Genomic DNA, 19246 nt, shown 5'->3' on the forward strand with positions numbered 1-19246 from the left:
CTGCCTTCAACTATCTGCTGGGCTTTGGCTTCAGTGGGGAGGGCCTGTCTGTGCTCCGAAAAATCATATTGGTGTCATCAATCTGCCCCAGTGTGTGCAATTATTTGCCATTAATTTGTTGCCCACCATTGCCAAGCTGACCCTGCCTCCTGTAAGATCACTCAGAGATGGGAACTTCCAAAAATTCCCTGTCCTTCTGACTTCAACACTGCCTCCATGCGATTGATCTAATCCTACCCACCATCTTCACGTACCACACTCATCAAAGAGAAACAAAAATGCAGCACCTAATCAAACAGCTCACTCTCCACCTTTTGATGGCCTTGGAGAACCAGTGACATTTCCAATGTTAGAAAACAATTTACAGAACAGTTGATTCTTTTCAAACCTTGGAAATTTAAAGGTGGACTATTCCGCTACCTACACACAGCTTCAATTAAGTTGCAACAGGTGCAAAGCCACGAGCATGTAAGGCAACCTCCTTGAGGTGATCCTATGCCCAATGGCAAACCTTAAATTATATGTTTTCATTAGACCCTGGTGCTGCTCAAAAAAATGTACAGTTTAATATGAAAATGAATCAAGGTAGTTTGAAGTCAGTTGGGCAGAGTTTTCCCCTCCCGCCGCCCGCCACGGGAATCGGAGCGGGTGGGACACAGACCATGCAAAGGTCCGTTGACCTTGGGTGAGATTTTCTGGCTTTGGGGCGAGTGCGGCCATAAAGTCCCATTCTGTTGTGTCACTGAGGACGATAAAGAAGGTCAAGTTTTTTATGGTTGAATGTTGCCCACTTGGAATACTCCTTTTCCTGTTAATCCATTCAGCTCATCATAATAGTTTTCTTTTTAAAGCTTGCTTCTGATAGATAACTTGATCTAAATGATTTTGGCATGGAATTTTTTTTACTCCACTTCTCTGTGCAGCATACAAATTTCAGTATGTTATCAGAATGCTGCACTCTTCTGCAGTAACTGTTTGCCTCTGCAGCTGTTTAATATCTGCCAATTTAGCTAGTTAGGTAGTGACTCTTTCTTCCAAGTAATGTCAGACCCATTTCCTGAACAGGAAACAGTTAAGACTGCCATTTGGTTGTCAGATGTTAGATCTTACTAAATCAGGTTTATCTATCTTGTATTTGACTTTAATGTATTGTTAAGAGCATAGCTGATCTTAAATGCTCTGGTATTCCAAAACCCTGCTCTCAACTGTATGATTGCAGTTCAGTATAATTTGGGGGAAAATGTGAAGACCATTGAAGAATGTTCCAGGCTCTCTTGTAATGATTTTAAGCAAACTAAATTAAACAGTAAAACACACAACAAGGAAGTCAATTAAAAATACAGTTAACTATATTAATGGCTATTCACATTATCTTTAAACTTGTCCAGTTCCAAATCCCTCTGTTTTCCTAAATGCAGAGTTAAAGTTACCCAAAGAGCAGGTTTTAAAACTATAAGCAAAATCCAGCAGTTGTTACCACATTGGGCACCTATATTACTTGGGGTTGCTTCCAATTTGGAATAGAGACATTGGGTTCTACACAACAGGCTTTCTCCAAATAGAACTTGTTGGGAGTAAACACAGCTCTTTGCTGTGTAGGCTGCATCTCAGAATAATTCCCTGCATTGGGTGAATTTACTCATTAGTGTCTCTCTTTTAGTGTCTTCCCTTGTCTGAACTAACTACTCAGAAGTTTCTCCTAATTACCTTTATCACGTGAGCTCACCTTTTCAAATGTAGATATGAAATCCACCCCCATCTCCCATTGTTACCAAACTTGCCTTAGGTAAACAGTTGTTCCCAATGGTGCTGTGCTAATCAGCATATCAAAGCCCTAGTAATATCAACTCACACAATCTGTCTCTTTTTCCAATCTTGAAAAAAGCTTGTTTTCCTTTTAAACCTACAGCCACCAGAACACATTCCCAACCATTGGATTCCTTACTTCCCCCTTTTTATCACTATGTTCTAACGATAGCTATAATAATTTAGACTGTTGCGTTTTTTTCAAAATGATATACAGCAGGCTATAAATTGGCTGAAGACCTGGGTCGAAAGGTCGCAGATGGAATTTAACCCGGACAAATGTGAGGTGATGCGATTTGGAAGGTTTACTGCAGAAGGAAAGTATACAGTAAATGGTAGAGCCTTAGAAATATTAGCATACAGAGGGATCTAGGCGTGCTGATCCTCAGTTTCTTGAAGGTGGCAACTCAGGTGGACAAGGTGGTCGAGAAGGCGTACGGCATTGAGTATAGGAATTGGAAAATCATGTTGCAGCTGTATCAGACTTTGATTAGGCCACATTTGGAGTATTGTGTACAGTTCTGGTCGCCACAATACCGGAAGGCTGTTCATGCATTGTAAAGGATGCAGAAGAGATTTACCAGGATGTTGCCTGGTTTGGAGGATATGGATTATGAAGAAAGGTTGAACAAACTTGGATTGTTTTCATTGGAGCGTTGGAGGATGAGTGGGAAACCTGATAGAGGTTTACATGATTATGACAGGCTTGGATAGAGTGGATAGTCAGAGTCTTTTTCCCAGGGTCAAAGGGTCAATTACTCGGGGGCATCAGTTGAGAGTGAGAGGAGGAAAGTTTAAAAGAGATGTAAGGGGCAAGTTTTTTCACACAGAGGGTGGTGAATGCCTGGAATGTGCTGTCAGAGGAGGTGGTAGAAGCAAATTCTATAACAACGTTCAAGAGGCATCTGGATAGATACATGAATAGGCAGGGAATAGAGGGAAATGGACCACATAGAGGCAAGAAAATATTAGATTAGAGAGGCATCTGTGTCGGCACAGACTTGGTGGGCCAAAGAGTCTGTTCCTGTGCTGTACTGTTCTTTGTTCCTGTAAAATGGATATTTGAAGCACCTATGTATAATTTCAATGCTACCATTTTGTTCTTTTATTCGTACTGGATTAAGAATGTCAGAATTTGATTCTGTTTTCCCTGATTTGGTTGCTAATGTTTTAGATGATTTAATTGGATTCTGTCCCTTTCTCTCTGCTGATGGTAAGAACATTTGGTTTTATTCTTGCCAATGTTCTATTTGGCTTCTAATATTTTTATTTTGTTTTTTCATATGAATCCACATTTTGAAACATTGAAACTAGGAGTAGGCCATTCGGCCCTTCGAGCCTGCTCCGCCATTCATTATGATCATGGCTGATCATCAAGTTCAATATCCTGATTCCCCTTCCCCTCCCCCCGCAATATCTCTTGATTCCTTTAATCCCAAGAGCTGTATCTAATTTCTCCCTGAAATCGCACAACATTTTGGCCTCAACTACATTCTGTGATAATGAATTCCACAAATTCACCACCCTCTGGGTGAAGACATTTCTCCTCACCTCAGTTCTAAGAGATTTACCCCTTATCCTCAAACTCTGACCCCTAGTTCTGGACTCCCCCACCATCGGGAACATTCTTTCTGAATCTATCCTGTCTAACCCTGTTAGAAATTTTATAAGTTTCTCTGAGATCACCTCTCACTCTTCTAAACTCCAGTGAATTGAGGATTCCAGCCGAATTAGTCTCTCTTCATATTTCTCCCGGAACGTCCCGTGAATTCTACCACTTAACATTACTTGAATATTTTTCACTTGTGTCAAATTTAATTGCATTAGATTCACTGAAAACAACAAGAATTTATATTATGATTGATTTCCCTGCAATGGAAACATTCCCTTCAGGGCGTCATGTTCCTCATATTTACTGCAACCTGTTGTAGGAACATACTTGTCTGTTTATACTCTCTCTGCACTTGAGGCAATATCAAGTGCTGTTTTTACTTTTAAATTAGCTTCCTCTGAAAGTTTATTTTCAGGAATGAATTTAATTGCAACTGCAGGCAAATCTGTCTGAGAGCTGTGTCTCAAGTGCAACTTATTAACAGTTTTTAGGTAGTCCCTTCATTTTGTTAAAAAGGAATTAAAGGATTAATACTCCTTCAATTTGCCGAGTGTGATGTGCAATGTTTAGCAATAACTCTTTGAAATAAAATGTTTTTCCCCATGCTTGCCCATTCATTTTTTTTGCATTTGCTTTAATCAGGGCTGTTAAATATCTCCTTAAATTTTTAATTTGACCCCGACAAATAAGAAATGGCCTTTCAGGTTGACCCTTTTCAAACACTGATTACCATCTTTGTAAAGAGGTATTTCCTGTCATCTCCCAAATTTCTGAACTCTGAACCTTGACCTGCTGCCCTAGCATATCTGTGAACTTACAGGAAAAATAACTAACAGGAAAGGCCAGCTGGTACATCGAGGCTGTCCAACACAGCCACATTGCAGCTGAGCATCATGGTCCTCAAAGCTCCAACCCTCCCTGAAGCCAAGTGTCCACCCGGGGAAGGCAATATTTTTTTTTAAGGGGGAGTGGGGGGAAGCCATGGGAATGAGTTCAAGAGAGCATGATGTTCATGAGGAACACCATCAATGTCCCACTTACCCTTTCATGCAGTGGTACCAACTGCAGTCAGAACACTTCCAGGTCAATTTTGGGACACTTGCAGTGAATCCACATTCATTGCATGAGCTTGTAGTCTGTTTCAAAGTTTGATGACCTCTGTTGATTAAGAACCTCTGACATCCAATCTAGTTCTGTGCTTGTGTAACTTATACATCTGTCTCCTGGTTCTCTCTTGACTATCGAATGCACGTAGTCCATCCATGTGGACAGACTCAAGTCCCTCATTATTTTACATATCTCAAATAAATGTCCATGAAGTCCTGTGAATGCTAACCTTCTGCCTATGAAATAGCTACCTTTTCCCTATCCAATGTCTTTCCTCCTATCCCAAAAAACTCTTATGTTTTCGGGCAGTCTGTTGTGTGGCACCTTGTCAAGGTTTTTGAAAACCAAGTATCTTGCTCAGAAGATTCACCCAGGTTCATGAATCGCAATGCTGAGACTATCTAACAACTTCCCTACTGTTGAGCTGGTTATACAGCGTATCTCTAATATTCCCTTCCAGAAATTTTCCTGTAGCTAAAGTCAAGGAAACTGGCCAGTAAATTTCCAGTTATGAGCTGTTGCCTTTTTGCATATTGACACAACATGAACCTCCCTCTAAACCATGGGAAGAATCCCTGATGGTTATGTTGCAAAAAAAAGCAAAAGGCACATTTAGCACCTAAAGTATTGAAAAAAATTGTTATCTTTCCTGATAAGTATATAAAGTACTATAATGTTCTCAAGGAATAGAGGGGTATGGGCTAAGGGCAGGCTGAAGGGATTAGCTAATTTGACATTCAGCATGTCATCATGGGCTGAAAGGCCTGCTCCTGTGCTGCACTGTTCTACGTTCTTTGTTCAAAGCTGAAATATCTTAGTTATTAAGAGGTTATTCTACTTGGCCGTTAGAATATGGGAATCAACCTGGTTGGCAAACTCTGCATTACCTCAAGGGACTGCATGGACCCTTGAACCCTTGCCAACTAGAACTGGGTGATGCAGTCTGAGCAATGCCTGAACTGAGCACTCTGCTACTACATGAATTCTAGGAATTTGAACTTGACAGATTTGGCGATAGAACTGAATAGATGTCCTGTTTGTTTGGATTTCCTAATCCCACAATGAGCACTGAATGAACTAATATCCCGCAATGCCTAAAAAAAATAAAGCATTCATGTTATTAAGACTGCAAATTCCGAGATGTGAATAAGAAAATAAATCAACAATGATCACTTTGCTGATTATTCGCTCAAAGGCTTCATTTAAGACTAATTCGGAGGGGGGGTGGAGAAATAACAGAATTGTTGCATCCACAGCATTGCTAGTTAGTGGACAGATTGATTTTAATACGTTTTCAATGAAACAGCTTCAGTTCCAATTGAGCTGTGAAGTCCCTGTCCCATGTATAATTTGATGCAAATTTTTTTAACGCTTAAGCTGGTAGATAAATTGGTGACGAGCATTGCTGCCCTTTTGTGTGTGTTTGTATGAGGTTTATATAGCTTTTTTTCAAAATCATCTAGCCCTGTAGCCTTACTGGGTTGCAAGTTGCAAAGCTGTTTTACAATTTGAATGAAGGGAATTGTGCTGTTGTTGACCATAGTACAGAGTGTCCAGATCCTGCTTTAATGGATTGTTTTATTTATGGTCGCAGATGGTTCAATGTGTGTTTTTTGCAGAAGGTTCTCGCTGCTCTCCGCAGCTCGAGGACCTCTCCCTCTTTCTTGTGCTTTCTGAACGTTTTGTGGAACTTGACAAGCCTGAAAAGAAATTTTGTATAAATTTGTACAATACTGTTAAAAAAAAACAAAGTTTATAATCTTAGAAATGTTGTGTTACTTTATTCTTGTGCGAATATATTCCGAATAAAAAGATTTATCAATTAAATCATTAAAATGTTTCACCATGCTGAGTTTGTGAAGCGGTGTTATTGTATGAATGAGCTGTTCTGACAAGCACTTGGCTTGTGTTTGAAACCATCAAGTAGATTCTATTCACTGAGATGAAAATAATGTTAGTCACGTCAAAATATTACAAATTCCGCACCCAAAAAAGAGAAAGATTTGTATTTATGTAGCATCTCATTCTCAGAGACAGCCAACGCACTTCACATACAATGCATCATTTTGAAGTACAGTCTAGGAGATTGGGGAAACAAGCAACTCTGCATCACATGAAGCTGTGCCAGCATTAATGTACACCTCAACCATCGAAATAGGCAATATGGTTTGGTTTCACATCTCATCTGTGTTAAGACCCAGGCCAGAAACTCCAAGGTTTTATAAAGTTAGCCTAGACCCTGAGTCTTTACATTTGAATTTGGCATGGATTAGCATAAGGTGTTTCACTCCAGGTATGATTCAAGTGACCCACTAGGAAGCTTTTATCAAACAAAGTTTATTTAAGGACACAGTTCAGATATAATAAAAAGAATTAGCATAACTCTAACAATTAGAAGATTCAGACATAATACAGTATAAACCTTCACAGCTAGTTATCTATGTTGTTCCAAGTCAACTACCATTCCACAAACATGCACCCCTATCTAGACTTAGCACAAAAAGCAAGTATGCTGACGTGATGCTGGGTCTTCAGCTTTTTAACACTCACTGTGAATTGGTCCTTTGAATGTTGGATCAAATCTCTGAGGTTTCCCAGTCCCGAAACTTGCAGCACGCCTCTGGAGAGTCTGGCATTTTCTCATCAATGTTATTTTCACTGCAGCATTGTTTTGAAAATTAATGAGTTGGCAGATCAGAAAATCTAGGCTAAGAAACTACAAATGATCTCAGCTCAGAAAAAGGGACAAAATGACTTGACCAAATTTTGGTTTTTAACCAGATCTATATTAACTAATCTAATGTAGACTAAGCATTGTGGGTGGGATTTCCTGGATATTGGCAAAGGCCTAATGGTGGGTGGGAAAAGCGACATGTAAACAGCTGGCCGCTATGGTCACTTTCTCCGCATATAGTCTGGGAATTAGAAAAGAAATCTTCAAGGGGACGGCTCCCAGTAGGTATGCTGGTGAGGTGGCCTCTGATTCCCCTGCCTCCCAGGAACTTAGAAAGTTGAAGATCCAGGGTTCCATTCTTAAAGGCACTCAGCAACAAACCGATTAATACTGGCACTCCCACCTCCCCCAGGCACTGCCCAGGCACTCCTGGCTAGTACCCCAGCACAATCCTGGCACCACTGACACTACTTGGGCTTTAGCTCTGGCACTACCTGAGCATTCTCTGGCACGATCTGGGCACTCCCCCAGAACAGACCAACCATTCCCTCAGCCACTACCTTGGCACTGTAGTGCCTGGGTGGTCCTAGGGATAATGCCAGGAAAGTGCCCAAGTGGTGCCAGGGTAGAGCCTGGGCAAGGCTTGTGTACTACCCAGGCATAAGCCTCCCACCCTGAGCACTGCACTCACCTGAACTCCCATGGCACCTCTGCTCATAAGGAAACCACAGTAAGAGTTTTAACAGCACCAGGCTAAAGTCCAACAGGTTTATTTGGCAGCAAGTGCCATTAGCTTTCGGAACGCTGCTCCTTCGTCAGATGGAGTGGATATCTGCTCTCAAACAGGGCATACACAGACACAAAATCAAGTTACAGAATACTGATTAGAATGCGAATCTGTACAGCCAACCAGGTCTTAAAGATACAGACAATGTGAGTGGCCAGACAATTGCTCCCTCCGCTCACATTGTCTGTATCTTTAAGACCTGGTTGGCTGTAGAGATTCGTATTCTAATCAGTATTCTGTAACTTGAATTTGTGTCTGTGTATGCCCTGTTTGAGAGCAGATATCCACTCCATCTGACGAAGGAGCAGCGCTCCGAAAACTAATGGCATTTGCTACCAAATAAACCTGTTGGACTTTAACCTGGTGTTGTTAAAACTCTTACTGTGTTTACCCCAGTCCAACGCCGGCATCTCCACATCATAAGGAAACCAGTCAGGCTTCACACAGTTCTGCTATCACACCGCCATGGGTGGAGCTTTTGACGGTTTGATGATTGTGGCATATGGGCCTCATAATGATATGTTAATATATTCAACTGCGCCTCCCGATGTTCAACATCAGGAAATGCAGCCCGTCATTGACAGGGGGAGGGACAATCATGTCATACAGTCACGGGACTTGAAACGCGATGTTTTCTTCTCCTGTTGCCAAACCCGCCTGCACAGTCTGAAAGATGTGCTGATTAGGTGCGTTGGCTATGCTAAATTCTCCCTCAGTGTCCCAGAACAGGCGAATAGGTGATTTTCACAGTAGCTTCATTGCCGTGTTAATGTAAGCCTACTTGTGATACTAGTAAATAAACTTAAACTTTAAACAAATGGAAGTGGCAAATCCCAGCCGATGTGTGGTTTTAGGCTTACCACGTCTCTACAACTATAAGTATGATAATTAATCACAAATTGGTTGCAATGGACCTGCACCTTTCTGGGAAGAAATTACAGTCTCAGGTATTCAAGATGAAGACAACCTCATGGAACAGATGTATTAGAAATTGCATTCTCATGAAAGTGAACTTGCCCAGTGAATGCCAAAATATAGTTTCATGGTCCAAAGAATCACTGAGGATCTTTCTGAGGAAACAGGCCAGAAAGAAGAAACATGTTATTCACAACTGGCTCACATAATGGGAGGAATCTTGACAGACAAGAGGAGGTAGGTTTTGATGCATCGGGAAAGTTAAATACCCTAAAAGTGACGTCGGGTCAGAATCCTGATATCTTTCCACCCTATTCCGAGTTTCACCTGGGTGGGCGTGAAGGCATCCTCTGGCCAATCCTCAGGTAAACCATTTAAATGTTCAAATAAGTAAATATGCCCTGATTTAACCAAGAATTCTGGCTTTAACAGACATTGTCAGCACTGAGGCAAGTGCATCGCGGGGCGTGGAAATGGCAGGCTGGGAAGAAACTGAAGAGCTCCAGCCATGGCCAGGTGAGAGGTTAATTTTCACAATACTCCTTTTCAGTGCTTTCACCACTTGACAAGTGCCTGCCAACTTCTTGGAAGTCATTCCACCTGCATGTCTGGCACTTCATTATCCTTCACATTTACATCCCTGCTGTCAGCTTTCACTGCAGCATGGGAGCATCTTATACAGCTCGACCTGATGAAGATCAGGAGGACAGAAATGATGACACCAGCAGAATTAGCTGCCTTTTCCTCAACCACATGCCACTGCACAGGTAAGAGATGGACACAGAGCTCCAGCTTGAAGGAGACGAGACCCTTAGCAGAGGATTTCTGGGTAGAGGATCAGCTCTCTTGACATTGGGTGGCAATTGAAGGAACACTACATTCTGCACCCTCTCCTTTCCTTCTCCCCTATGTGCTCTATGAACAGTATGCTTTGTCTGTATAGTGCACAAGAAACAATACTTTTCCCAAGTCATGGTGCCTTGTATTAAAAATCTTTCCTTTGACAGAATTAATGTGTCATCCACCTGGCCTCTCTGGCCAGGGTACCTAGAGGCAGGATCTGGATGTCATGGTTCAGTTAAAAAGCCTCGGCAAAGCCGGCTCAAATTGCCAGTGCGTTCCTGACCTGCTAATCAGTTGAAAATCCCAATGTCTGTATCACAGGGCGAAAAGCTTTTAACACTTGCTTTATTTGATAATATTTGATTTATTATTGTCACATGTATTAGTATACAGTGAAAAGTATTGTTTCTTGTGCACTATACAGACAAAGTATACTGTTCATAGAGCACATAGGGGAGAAGGAAAGGAGAGTATGCAGAATGTCGTGTTACAGTCATAGCTAGGGTGTAGAGAAAGATCAACTTAATGCGAAGTAGGTCCATTCAAAAGTCTGGCAGCAGGGAAGAAGCTGTCCTTGAGTCGATTGGTACGTGACCTCAGACTTTCGTATCTTTTTTCTGATGGAAAAAGGTAGAAGACAGTATGTGCAGGGTGCGTGGGGTCCTTGATTATGCTGGCTGCTTTGCCAAGGAAGCGGGAAGTGTAGACGGAGTCAATGGATGGGAGGCTGCTTTACTGACAAGTAAGTGATCATGTCACCTCCACTCACAGTGAGCTCAAACTCAGCCTTCCACACTTTCTCCATTGAGGTTGAGGAGGCTCTGATCCCCATTATGAAAGACTTGGCTTTACCCCAACACCAGTGAAATCCGCCCCAGCCCTTCCTGCGTGAAGATTAAATCTATGACATCTGCTGAGTTGAAACCTGCTCCCTCCCTCCATTCAGCACTACTTTAGGACCTTTGAGAAAAACATTGTGCTCTTCCTGATGAAGTGGGGGAGCAGGATATTGAATTTGATGATCAGCCATGACCGAGATGAATGGTGGAGCAGGCTCGAAGGGCCAAATGGCCTACTCCAGCTTCTAGTTTCTATGTTTCCTGCCCCTCATGCAGAACCAACGTAGCATCAACTCCCTCCCTGAACCAAAAAACAACTCTCTGTGCCCTTCTCCCACCCAACTGTGAACATCATGGGAAAAATAATAACATTCAGTAAGAAACAAACCTGCCAGACATGCTGGTAAAACAAGAATTCTTTTATTCTCCTCCTGTGCTGCTGGTGCATGTGTCTTAAATGGGAAAAATGCAAAATATGCAAACTTTTCCATTGATTTAACAATATACTCAGTTATATGCAATGCGATGAAAGATTTGTTCACCAACTGAAACTAGTTGTCTCTGTAACATAATCATTGAAGTATGGTGGACGTATTTTCTCATGAGTGGGATATCATGTGACCTCAGGTTTGACCTCCTTTAACTCAGTTCTCCATCTGAGATGTTGATGTCGGAATCCAATTGAATGCTTACAAATTGTGTTTCCAGCACTTTGAAGAGTGGCACATATCATGGTGATGATTTACAAACCACACTTAGCAGTGATTATTGATCCTTTTGTGTTAGTCACAATAAATGACTGGATGCCATGAGGGGGTTGTTTGTTTTCCAACATGACCATCTCATTTCCCAAGCACTTTATCTCTGCCGATGTTACTTCTGCTCCATCTCATATGGGTTGTACCCTTCCGTCAAATGACTCCTTCAGATAAACAGATATTCCCCATTGATTTTTTTGGCAAAACAATTGACATGTACCTCATGACCCTCGGCCCTGGAGCATAGAATCATTCTTTTATGCTTTATCCTTTTTGAGAGAGACTGTGGATTCCAGGGATGGAATTGAGTTGTGTGTTACTTTTATCAGGCTGACATAAACCACAGCAACCTCCATTTGGGCGGAACATTTCACATGGAGATAGATGTCAAGAAGTGCTGAATATTTGAAGGAGGAAGCAATTGACACCAAGCAGGAGAGTAAAATAGAAGAACAGATGGTGTTTAGAGAAGCTTTTCAAAAGCAGAGAGGGAGGTGGTAAGGCAGTGGAACTGGTCGGGCTAGGGACTGCACCGTTTCAAGGAAATTAAGGTTGTGAAGTGTGAAAGTTAGGTGAACAAGGCATGGTTTGGGCTTCAGTGGCTGGAGATAATAGCCTGAAATTTATATTTGGCTGGCGGACGATTGGTGGGACCAGAAGAAGATGTGAAGTCCGTTCCCACTCTCCATTGATTCCCGACAGTGATTTGAAACTGGCCGGGCAATGAACTGCCAGCCAGCCTGAAACGTGCTCAGCGGTGGAGGGGGAGTGGGGGAAGGGCGGGTGCCAAGGTAAGTGAGGATGTGGCCTGTACCACACAAGCTCCTTGAAGGCTGTGAAGATGCCTCGAAGAGCTGCAGAATTGTTGGCGGGATATCACCATTCAAAAACTTCCCCTAATGGCACAACAAACAGCTGACAGCAATAGCCATGAATCATCAAACCTCAAATACACTCGATTCTGCCCTGGATCGAGAATGGTGAATTGGCCCATGCGCCAAGCATAAAAGTGCACATGTCAGGTAAGCATTGGGGGCAATTGCATGTTTAATGGGCTTAATTGCTCTTTTAATTGTTGGTGGCCATGTTTCTGATCCCACATGCTCCCACCGACCATAATATTGTGTTTCCTCACACGATTTCATGGGAGTTTGGGTCAACCACGTGCCCGATCAGGTCATGTAAATTTGCGGCCAATGTTGTAGAAGTAGAAGGAAATGGGGAAGGTATGGAGGAGGGAGCTAACCTTGCTTGGGACCAGTTTGCCAAAATTGGATCGTGTTGCCGTGTTTTGCAAATGAAGACCTTCAGTCAACATTTTGCACTGTGCGCCTTTAAGAAATGTCACGTGTGGGAATGGAGTAAATCATATTATTTAATTTCATTGCAATTTCAAACTCATATGGCAGACAGAGAGCTGTTTCAATCATGACTGTATATGCAGGACAAAGCTGGCCGGAAGCAATTCACACACAAGATATCAAGATTCTGAAACAAGGTCTTAGGTTTCTATTAACTTTAACCTTCCCCGTAGCTTATGAAACATAATTTAAAAATACCTGTGGCCTGTGCATTTTAACTACACTGATATTTCAAATTTGAACTGAGGGAAGATTTCTAAGTCAATTTGTCTAATACTGATTTAAAAATTTTCAAAACTGTCCATGTGTCTTACAGTTAAATAACCCGTGAACACTCACTACGTTTACACACACACTGATCTTTTGGGCATTGTACTGGAGGGTGAGTGGCCTTGTGGAACCACACAGAAGGGGAGAGCCAAATCTTTTATAAGTGGGTGGAAGCATTTGGCAGAAGAAAATTAGTCTGTAAAATAAACAGCTTAGATCAGAAACAGCTGCAGCAGAGCATGATATGTACGTGAAAGTTTTAATAATTAGAAAGGAGTTTCAAACAATGGAAAGCATCAATTTCTTTTTCACATTCAAGAAACTTTTGAACTGTTTTCATTGGAGTTTAATTTATAATGATTAAAGCACTGTGCCATCTGCTGGTTGGCAAGTGCATGGAAATTAAATTAATTCAAAGGGGATTCTGGCACTTGTTCAGATCAAATGTTAATAGCTTTCAAAAATAAATTTATTTTTCCAAATGAAGAACAAATTTAGTACATAATTAATAAAACAAATCCATTCATACTCTTCCAACTGCCCTTCTTACCTCTATCTGTGTGGAGTCTACGCGTTCTCCCTGTGTCTGCGTGGGTTTCTTCTGGGTGCTCCAGTTTCCTCCCACAGTCCGAAATACGTGATAGTTAGGTGCATTGGCCATGCTAAATTCTCCCTCAGTGCACCCGAACAGGCGCTGGAGTGTGGCAACTAGGGGACTTTCACAATAATTTGTGACACTAATAATTAAACTTTAAAAAGTTCCACATCTTCACCCTCTCAAAGTCCAATAATCCCATTACCTTTCACTTGTAAACTCCTTTGGCTCCCCACATTCAAGACAATTGATCTCAAGGTCTCTACTCTGACAGCCAAAGCCCTTCAAAGTTTTACCCCACCCTATTTATCCCTGCACAGACCGCCCACTCCTCCAATGTCTGTATAATTTCACACTCCCACTACCAATAGTGTCACCTCACTGCCTCCTTTCAAAAGATTTTTCTTTGACTGCACCTGCCATTCCCCCAACCTTTCCCTTTTCTTCTTCCATTAGATGGGTAATGTTTTTTGTCCGCTTTGTGGAGTGCATTGAAATACCTGTGCCGAAGAAGATTTGTACAACATGGCTTTTCAAACTGTCATCTGAAAATTAGTCTTTGGATCAGAATAGTGAACAATTCAGAAAACCACTTAGCAGATACTTCTTAAGGAAGGCTACTGTTTGGAATTAGATTTGGCAGGATTATGGCATAGAAACAAATGCAGATATAAGTAAATTGGGCAATTTAGCATGGCAAATCCATCTAACCCCCACATCTTTGGAGTGTGGGAGGAAACAGGAGCACCCTGAGGAAACCCACGCAGACACGGTGAGAATGTACAAACTCCACACAGACCGAAATTGAACTCGAGTCCCTGGTGCTTTGAAGCAGCACTGATATAGTTCCCGTTTTTTCCATACTCAGGATGCAGACATTGTTGGCAAGGCTGGCCTTTATTGCCCATCACTTGTTGCTCTCAGAAGATGGAGGTGAGACTTCTTGAACCACTGCAGCGGATTGTTACATCCTTGGAGGGCAGTCAAGAGTTAACCACAGAGAGCTGGATTTACACTGACTAGGGATGACACAGGAACCCTTTAAAAATGGCAACTGGGACCTGATTTTGGGATTTCTGACTCCGATCCAAGGGTTTCAGATTTTTGGGAATGCCTTTTAAGGATGCAGCTCACGCCCTGAACTCTCTATCTGGTCAGCCCCATTGAGGGCTCGACATGTCTTAGTCCTCCACAATTCTCATGGAGTCAGGCCAGGTTTTCAATGTCATAGTTCACAGTGCCTCAGTGAGAGCCAGAGAGGGTTTTGAAAGGTAAGAGGTGCTCCTCTTTCTCACCCCGCCAGCCAAGGTGTAACCTCCACCCCATCTCCCATGACCCCTCATGCCCTAGTGCCAAGCTGTGGCACTTACATTCCCATTAACCCACTACATTCTGTATAGAACCAAAGAACCCTATAGTGACAAAAGAATGTGTAAATAAAAACTCTTTAAAAACATTCATTTATTCACAACTTTCCCGTATGTTTTTAAAAATCCTTTACTACAGCCTAATAAAAGTGTCAATCATTCAGATGCTTTAAAGTTTCAAAAACCGCAAGCACTCGAAACCTGTAAACCTTGTATAAATACTTTTTCAGGGTCTCAGTGTTTTAGTGCTCGAATGGATGCCTGGACCCTTTGTCAAGAATATATACTAAGGCAGACTGAGAGCCCAGAAATCCATTAGTCTGTACCATCACTGTTGGGGCTGCCACTGCTAAAACCACCATGTCAGCCCTGAACTTGTGGAGATGATTTCTCCCAAGGTGGGCGGACCAAGTTGGGAATTCCTCTACCTACCTCAAGGATGAAAATCCAAGTCATGGTGTGGGGTTGAAGTCACATGTAGCCAGACTGGGTAAGGATGGAAGGGTTCCTTTCCTTAAATTGAATAGAAATTCTCACATTGTCATGGTGGGATTGGTCCTCACTTTCTCTGGATTACTAGTCCTGCAATACAACTGCTGCACTGCCAGATCAAAGAAGATTGCAACCAAAGCAAAGATGTTGCACTTTTGAACCAAGAGAATTAATTAGAATTGCAATGAGCAATCAGGATTCTAGGCCCACATGAAAAGAATAGACAAAGTCCTTGAAAATCTGGTCTGGCGCCAGACCATAATGAGGCCATCTCATCAAATCCAGTCCATATTCTCTCTCTCAGTCGCTGGTAAACAACTTGTGGCTGATTCTAAGGCCACCCACATGGCAGAAACAAGACAGCAGTGAGCTGAAAATGGCACTGGGTCCATTACCACCTTTTTTTTTCAATGCTGGCATTTCATCTAAGACAGGGTGCCATCTCACATGGTGACTGTCAGTTCTTTAAATTCCCTAAAGCGAGAGCTGGATCTGCTTCTGGCTCAGGTGGGCATTGCTTCTTACAGGAAATAGATAGTGCAGGGAATTCAGGGCCAGAGTGATCTCCTGGAATAGTGTTGATCATTTAGACAAAGTCATAAGAAATAAGAGCAGGAGTTTGGCCATTCGGCCCCGAAAGCCTGTTTCACCATTCGGTATCATTATAGCTAATCTTCGACTTCAGCTTCACTTTTCCACCTGTTCTCCGTAGCTCTTGATTCCCTCGCAACAACTGAACATCAGCAACTCTCTAGCGTAGAGAATGGCAACCTGATTGAAAAGATTTCGCCACATCTCAGCCGTAAATAGGTGGGTGAGGAAGTTCCCAGATAATGTTCCCCAAATTGGCCTGGATTTTTGATCTGGTAGTTCACTTTCCACTGGTGACTATGGGGCTCGGGGTGTTTGTATTACAATGCCCCCCCCCAAAGTATCACTATCACATGCGACAAAAAATGGGTAGTCCAATGGCTCTTTACCTGTCCATCATTCCTGGCATGTTCTGATCTTGAATAGTATCCTGAGATGTGTAACAAGTTCATCTACCTGTTTCAGGCAGGAGGCCTCATGACATTTAAGTATACATAGGACACAGATGGCAATTTTCAGGTGCAAGTGGGCAGAGTGTGTGCTGCTCAAAAATGGTGCCAATACATTGAAAGGTTTGTGACGCTATGGAACTTAAGCCCCTTGACTTTGGGAGGTGGCATAGTGACACGACATGAGGGTATGATGTCTTCTTTAACGAGCAAACAAATTTGTTAAGCTATTAAAACGAACAACAACAATAAAACAGCATGGTAGTTGTGGTGAACCATTGTTGGTTACCACCAGGAGTGCTGAGCCATGCTTTGGCCAGCACTATGAGTCTGTAGATATGTTACTGTTGGGGTTAGGGTTGGGCTGTTCTACCTGGTAATATAGTCCTATGGTACACTCCAGTTGGCTCCGCCTTCCGGGAGAGGTATAAAGGGCACTGCTCTGCCTGGTGACCCTTTAGTCTGGGATTGTATATTGTATATAGTAGCTCCGTTATTGTTGGTAATAAAAGCCTTTATTTCCCGGGTACATCCAGCCTCCCGTGTGATTTATCGCGCATCAGTAGTTATCAAGCATAACTGTCTCCTTGAGTAACTAAATGATAATTCTGACTGCTCCACCAATCTAGATATTTTCATATGACTGTTACTTTCCGTACATTCCTATCCACAGAAGCTACATGGGCTGGCCAGGAGTCATCAAAGGCTTTAGACATTTGAACTAGCCAATTTGAAAGAATACTTCCCAGAGGATGACAAATTGATGTGAAGTTTTAAAAGAAAACTGTCACTCAGACAAACGTTTGAACAAATCCCAGAAGATGTTTGTATTTGAATCGAATTGAATCGTACAATCCTTCCCTGGCTGAGGCAAAATAAATCTTCTTCTGCATTTAGGTCAGAATTAACTAGAACATTTTTTTTCCTGTGACTGACGCTAGTTTTAATCCCTTGAGTATGATGAATTAAAGAAGCCACGATCAAAAATGTCTAGAATGTCTTTAATAGCGTATATAATACTTTCACACCAAAGTAACATTTTTCCCTGGGTTCTCAACATCTTTGAACAGTGACTGCCCTGCTCAATTGTCCCATTACCATTCCCTTGGGTTTTGCACCATCAACACTTCTGTCATTAACCTCTCTTGCCTTCCACGCTATCACGGATGTTCCTCATGTTCCTTTACCCACCTTCCGTTCTCTTACCTATTTAAAATGTATTGGGGGTGATTCTCCCATCGCGACCTGCAACTTTTCTGGTGGGTCAGAGTGGGAGATATGCGTCACCGGCTTTGTTCCAGGATTTCTGCTTGCGCCGGGAACGCATGCACATCTCCCAGAGCCGGCGAACAGTCGGAGACCAGACCAGGCTGGAAACCGGCGGGAGGACAGGGAAGTCATTTGAATCTTTTTTTAATGTATTTTAAATGTATTTTAAATGTCATTATTGGGAACTTGCTGGTCCCAATTGAATCTCTCACCCCACCAGGAGATCTTCATTCCTGGGGGGTTTCGAGTAGCGCCCCACGTTCGGGGAACTAGCGGGTGACTTTGCCAGAATGAAGGGAGGGCAATCAGGGCCCCCCAGGGGGTCAGGCGGCATGGGGGTGGTGCCCCCTGGGCATGGACACCCTGGCAGTGCCAGCCAGTGCCCCTTGGTACTGCCCAAGGGGCAAGTGCTCATGCCCAGGGGACACCTTGGCACTGCCCATCGGGCATTGGGCAGTGCCAAGGGCGCGGGGCCAATTGTGGGCAGAGCCTAGGGGTAATTGGTGGGGTGGGAGGCAGGGGTCGCGCTGCCACTCTGCATGGCGATTGGTCTGGGATGGAGGGAGGGCAGCGATTGTGGGGGGGGGGGGTGTGACCCGGGGGGGGGGGGGCGGGGTCAGCGGGGTGGGGGGGGAGTCGGCTGGGCTGAGGGGGACTGGGCTAGACATTGGGGTGCTCCGGGGCGGGGAGGGGGGGGCGGTGTCAGGGCTGGCCCAGGAATTGTTGTGGGGGCCGCGATCGGGCTGTTGGGGGGGCTGGAGGGGCAGCACTGCGCTGGTCCCGAGCTGGCCAGCAAACGGGGCCACTGCGCAGAGTTCCAGAACTGTCAGACTCCGACGTGGTTTTTAATGAGATTGACGATTATGACCTCTGCGGTGCACAGAGTGAGGAGATTCGAGTGAGAAGCTGAACTGACAGAACAGTCGTGATCTAGAACAGTTTTCCCACAATTCAGTGTTTTTGGGAGAATCGCCCCCGTTGTCTCTAACATTTCTCTAAAGTTTTAACTTTTGAACTCCCACGAAGGGTCATCCAGATTCGAAACATTGGCTCTATTCTCTCTCCACAGATCATAGAATCATAGAAACTCTACATGCAGAAGGAGGCCATTTGGCCCATCGAGCCTGCACCGACTGCAATCCCACCCAGGCCATATCCCTGTAACCCCACGTATTTACCTGCTAGTCCCCCTGACACTAAGGGGCAATTTACCATGGCCAATCCACCTAACCTGCACATCTTTGGACTGTGGGAAGAAACCGGAGCACCCAGAGGAAACCCACGCAGATACATGGAGAACGTGCAAACTCCACACAGACAGTGATCCGAGGCAGGAATTGAACCCGGGTCACTGTGAGGCAGCAGTGCTAACCAGTGTGCTACCATGCCGCCCAGATGCTGTCAGACTGCTGAGTTTCTCTAGAATTTTCTATTTTTGTGTCTAATGAACCATTACTGCCTGAAACGTTAATTTTGTTTCTTTTTCCACAGGTATTCCCTGACCTCACGTA

Source organism: Mustelus asterias, chromosome 19 (assembly GCF_964213995.1).
Source record: "Mustelus asterias chromosome 19, sMusAst1.hap1.1, whole genome shotgun sequence".
In the NCBI taxonomy this organism is placed as follows: domain Eukaryota; kingdom Metazoa; phylum Chordata; class Chondrichthyes; order Carcharhiniformes; family Triakidae; genus Mustelus; species Mustelus asterias.